Genomic DNA, 6145 nt, shown 5'->3' on the forward strand with positions numbered 1-6145 from the left:
AGAAAAGGAGATTTGCAGCAACAATGTGGTATATATACTTGTTTCTAATGAGATTCGAATTGATCAAGATAAACAAGCAAAGAGGCCGTATGAATTGGAATCTGTTTTAGAAGAATTCAAGGATGTCTTTCCTAAGGAATTACCTCCGGGACTACCTCCTATTCGTGGGATAGAGCATCAAATTGACTTGATTCCGGGAGCATCATTACCTAATAAGGCAGCCTATAGAAGTAATCCGGAAGAAACAAAGGAGATGCAAAGGCAAATTGAAGAGCTTATGACTAGAGGATACGTGAGGGAAAGTATGAGCCCTTGTGCCGTGCCTACTTTACTTGTCCCAAAGAAAGATGGGAGTTGGCGCATGTGTATTGATAGTAGGAGTGTGAATAACATCACTATCAAATACCGATTTCCTATTCCAAGATTAGATGATCTACTTGATGAACTACATGGTTCACAGTTGTTTTCTAAGATTGATCTTATGAGTGGTTATCATCAAATTCGAATGAGAGAAGGAGATGAGTGGAAAACAGCATTCAAGACTAAGTTAGGGTTGTATGAATGGTTGGTGATGCCGTTTGGACTCACTAATGCACCTAGCACTTTCATGAGGTTGATGCATGAGGTACTTAAACCTTTCCTTGGCAAGTTTGTTGTTGTTTATTTAGATGATATTCTGATATACTCTAAAAATTTGCATGATCATATAAATCATTTAACAAGTGTGTTTGAAGTGTTAAGAGAGAATAAACTCTATGCTAAACTTGAAAAATGCTACTTCTTAGTGCCTAGTGTTACTTTTCTTGGTTATGTTGTATCAAAAGATGGAGTTTCAGTTGATCATTCGAAAGTAGAGGCTATCAAAACTTGGCCTATTCCTACTAATATGAGTGAAGTTAGGTCTTTTCATGGTCTAGCTTCGTTCTATAGAAGATTTGTTAAGAATAAGTTGATGCCTAGAAGTGAAGGTCCTTTCAAGATTGTTGAGAAGATCAATGACAATGCTTATAAGTTAGAACTTCCGGGAGAATATGGAGTTAGTGCTACATTCAATGTTGGCGATTTGGCTAAGTATATTCCTGATAAAGAACTTCGAGATTTGAGGACAAATTCTTTCGAAGAAGAGGAGGATGATGCAAGTCTAAGCATGGAGAACTTCGAAGATTTGCTTATCATGCATCAAGATAGCTTGTCCCTAAACATTGATTCAAGCCAAGCATTGCATGGACACTTTCTTGGATATCAAAGCAAAGCCACGGTTTGCTTAGTGGTTTTTCGTGGAGTCTAGTTCACTTTCTTGAACTTTCTTGAATTTTCTTTACTTAGATTTTGCTTACAAGTTTTTACCTTTCACTTGAAAGGGTTTTTCTTGGTTCAAGCATTAGGATCTTTAATCTTTATTTAGTTCTTTAATTTTTATTTATTTATTTAGTTGTTTTTAAAATCAGTTAGTTAGCAAAATAAATCAGTTTAGGCGTGTGCTTGTTCTCCAAGGAGTTTGATGTATGCTTGTGCGCCAAGGTGCTTGCTCTTCAAGCAAGTTAGAATTCTAGTTTAATTAGGATTGAATTAGGGACTTGTCCTAATCTTCCTAGGTAAACTAAGTCTTATAAATAGGGATGTAAACACACGAATAAATAGACATAGAGATTAATATTCAGATTTATTTCTTAAGTTGCATACTTGAGTTTTGGTTGATTGTGATCAATTGCTGTTTTGCTTGTTTTAGTTAAAACATTCGTTTGGATTGATTAATTAGGTGGATTCTTAATTGATTAATCTTAGTTTTTGTTTAATTCTTGGTGGATTTCCTGTATAGAATTAGACTTAAACATATCCCTTGTGTTTTGTTGATTTTCGGATCAATAATTCACATCAATTGTTGTTTAATTTTCAGGTACAATGGTGAATTGGGAATGTTGCTTCCCTTGTGCAAAGAGGATCTCTTAGACTCATGACAATCCAAGGAGAAGGTTTGAGGCTTGCAAAAAGTACAACCACGACACCGGTGAACGAGATTGCAACACATCCAAATGGCTAGATGAGGATCAAACATATTGGCAACTTGATTTGATTAATTTCCTTGTGGTTGAGAGGCACCGGAGGGCAACAGAGCCGACAATTGTCAAAGGTAGGATGTTGTGTCTAGAAGAACATAAAAACCTTCAAGCACCAGGGCAGGGGGGTTAAGCAAATTGGTGTTTGTGTTGTGTGTTTTTGTGATTGTCAATGTGTTGTTGGTGAAAATATTTGGTTAGATTGCTAAGTTAGTGGGGTTATTTTGGCAAGTAGATGTTTAAGTCATTTTGGTTTGTAGACTTTGAGGGGGGGTTTAAGCTCAGTGAAATTGTGAGTCATTTTGGTTTGTAGACTTTGGGGGGGGGGGTTTAAGGTAAGTGAAATGCTAAGCGGTGTATTTTGTACCCCTTTTATGAAATAAAAAAAAAAAAAGCAATCTAGTTTGGTATGAATTAGTTATGTTTGTTGTTCCTTGCTAAGTTCATTTTGTTATTTGCACAAAAGTTTGACATACACAAAAAAAAGGCAACCATGTAAAGCCAATCTTCTAATGATACATACCATAACACATCTTGTTGTGATCATAAACAGATCTTCACATCATGAGTTTGTCAAAAAAAAAAAATAATAAGTTTGAAGAACCAAGATTGGTCACAAACATACTGATAATGACAAACATATGTTGACATCAAAAGTGTAATTAAATAGTTCAAAAAAAAAACATGACATGTATAATTTCCTAATTCAATCAGCATCATTAGTGGCCTATTGTGGTGCAGAAAGGCTGATGGACTGTTAAGAAGCTTGGGTTGCTTGAGTGAGTTGCTGCGATGTTGTTGTTGTAACATCATTCTATGCCATTGCTTTCCATGCTGCAACATTCTTTTTGGGCCTTCCAGGCTTCTTCTTTTCTTTGATTATCTTTGGAGATGGACATGTGGTCATGTAATGACCCAACCCACCACCATTAGAACATTTGTTTTTCTACTTTTCCCTTTTGACATTCTTTCTCTCTTCATTTTCTCCAGCCTCTTTGACTAGATGGCCTCCATAGGAGTTTTCTTGCTGGAGGTGGTAAAGATCTAGGACAAGGAGTAACTTCCCATTGTTAATGGAAAGACATTGCTTTACAAAAGGGAGCATATCCTTTTGTGTATGTTTCAAGATGATAGGCAGGGTGTATAAAGGTGTCAACCTCCAGTCTTCTCATCTGAATGTAGGCAAGAGCATGCCAACATGGAATTCCCATGAGTGTCTATCTGTTGCAAGAGCAGGACTTGGATTTCAAGTTCACTACAAATGTGTCCTCTGTGTAATCCACCTTAACTCCATGAGATCAGCTTGATTCACTCTCATGTGAGACACTTGCTGCATTCCTCTCTACACAAACTTCAGAACTGTAGGCATAATGACACTTGTTGCATTCCTTTATACACAAACAACTTGAATGATTTCATACCTTCCTTTTTTGAAAAATATCTGGCCATCATATATCTCCTCACCCACTTCATCAATTGAAGAATTGGCTTTGATCTTTCTTCCCTTAACACATTGTTAAAGCTTTCACAACAATTGTTAAGGAGAATCCCTGACTTTGAGGTTGTGCTGAACTTAAGCCTGAACCAATGTGCAGGTGGAATTCTTTTCAAATAATTGAATGCATATGCACTTAACTCTTTGATAGCTTGCATATTCTTGTTGAAATGATGTTGGGGATGGGATATTTGGAACATACTCGGTTACACAATAGTTATATCAAATGAAAAAGCACAAAAAAATATGGTTTCCAAGCCACTACCTCTATGGTGGACCTTGATGCTTTCTAGAAGTGTTCCTTGTACACAGTACCGAGAAATCTATTCTTGAAATTACTTTAGATATGCCTGCAGCAGTATCTTGTGTTTGCACCTGGCATCACAGCAGCAAATGCATCTAATAATCCCTGTGTTGTTATCACATAAAACAAGCATTAGCATATATAGTTTAACACATGTAAATGTTATGTAAAAGATGTTTATTAACACCATACCTTCTGCCTGTCAGTCATATAAGTTAGTTCATCTACTTCATGTACCCAAGTAACAGAATCAACTACTGATGCTATGTCATTCCTAATCAACTCAAAAAAAATCTCCATGTGTCATCATTTTCAACCTCCACTACTACCCAAGCTACTGGGAAGATGTTGTTATTTCCATCTTTCCCAACAACTGTGAGCAATATGTCTGGATAAAGACCCCTTAGATGAGCACCATCCACACCCATTATTGGTCTGCATCCAGCTATGAACCCCTGTTTGCAGGCTTGAAGACAGACATAAAGTATCTGGAAATCAGGTTGAGGCTTCTCAACTCCATCAACCTTCACAACAGTTGTACTTCCTGGGTTGTACTTCAAGATAGTTGTTGCATAATTCCATAATTTCTCATATTCCAAACTATCATCACCAAATATCATTTTGAATGCTCTCTCCCTTTCATACCAAGCTAAATAATACCATATTTCAACTCTGAACTCTCTTCTTCCTCTTTTGATAAATGCACCAAGATTCCAAGTTGGATCATCCCTCTAATAACCTAAATACCTCTCTGCTAAGTCCTGAGAATTAATCTTGGAATTCTTAGTCCGATGTCAACAAATGTGCTTCAACCTAAGACTTTTAATCTGCCAGGTGTAAGGAGGGTGTTCCCATCGTAGGGGATCTTTCTCTTTAAATGTCCATGACCCTTTAAAAGCCTAGGAATTTACATTTGTTAGGGTGTATTAGGATTTGAATTTCTGACTGTTTAGGAGACCTTGAATTAGAAATGATACTCTCATCACGCTTTTTTGTAAAAAAAACAAGTAGGATTCGCTAATGAGTTTTAGGAAAACTCATAAACCTCGTTCAGTCCTTTCTCGCAAGTAGAGTTCAAGGGATAATTAGCACGAATTGTAAGTTTACCCATGCCCAAATTGGTCTACATAAACCAGAAATGAGTTCGGGAGCAAGGGTACTAAAATAACGTTCCTTTTAGGGAGGAATCACTATTCTAGCCCTAGTTATGGCTTCTACTAGCTCTTCCTTTTTCACAATTTCATAACCAAGCAATATGTGCAACATGATACGTAAAACTAAGTTAGTTGATTTTATTTACACACATTGATCATGTAGGAATTACATTGCAAATTCGTTATTCTTTATTTAATTCAAGTTCGTGAGAAAAACAAAATAAACAAGATTCTCCTTGGCTTAAGTGATCACTCATTAATTAATTATTCAATTCTATTCTTATTTAAAGCAAGATGCTATGTGGAATTGATTAATTAGAAATCCGTTTAAAGTGATCAAACAACATTAATTAATTGATTAAAGTTATTTTAAACAATAAAAATAAAGGTGATTGATCTAAGTGCTCGGGGATTTTCCACTTCTCTTTGCGAGATCTTCGTTTAGAACACTCCACCATAGTAATAAATATTAAGAGGGATGAGTGTTTAAGACAAGAGGGTTTGGTTGAACACAAGTTCACAAGATTTCTACCAGCATTTTAAGTTAATTTATGTCTGTTCGAGCCTCGTATTAAGCCCCTATTTATAGGGAAGGGATACGATTAGGGTTTTGAGCATTCTGCAGCAGCAGATGTCTCGCGCATCTGAATGGGTTGCGCGCGACTGACCAGCGTAAGTGATTTAGTTGCGCTGCTATACTGATTTTCTTGCGCGCAGTATTATGGTAAGATTCGATTTCATATTTTTATAAAATTCTAAATCTTCCGCAAGCTCATCACTGGAGGTTGCGCTTGGTGTTGAGCGCAACCTTGTGAGTTTCATGTGCCTGACCAGCGCGACTCTGTGAGATGCGCGCGGATTTATCTGCGGCAACATCAATTTTAACCTAGGCGCTTCTAAATCCATCATTTTTAGGGTTTAAGCTCGGGCTTAAGCCTAATTATGATTGGGCTGAGTTGATTTCACATTAATGCTTTTACTTTTGGGTTAGGCTAGCTTATTTTTATGTTCTTGTAATTCAATCAGTTATCCATAAGTGTTCTTCACATTAATCAAACACGAAGATGGTTTTATTTATTGTCATTGCACTTCCTGTCGGGACAGGAGGCCAAAAGTATATGTCTACAATTAGCCC

Source organism: Chenopodium album, chromosome 7 (genome assembly GCF_948465745.1).
Source record: "Chenopodium album chromosome 7, dcCheAlbu1.1, whole genome shotgun sequence".
In the NCBI taxonomy this organism is placed as follows: Eukaryota; Viridiplantae; Streptophyta; class Magnoliopsida; order Caryophyllales; family Amaranthaceae; genus Chenopodium; species Chenopodium album.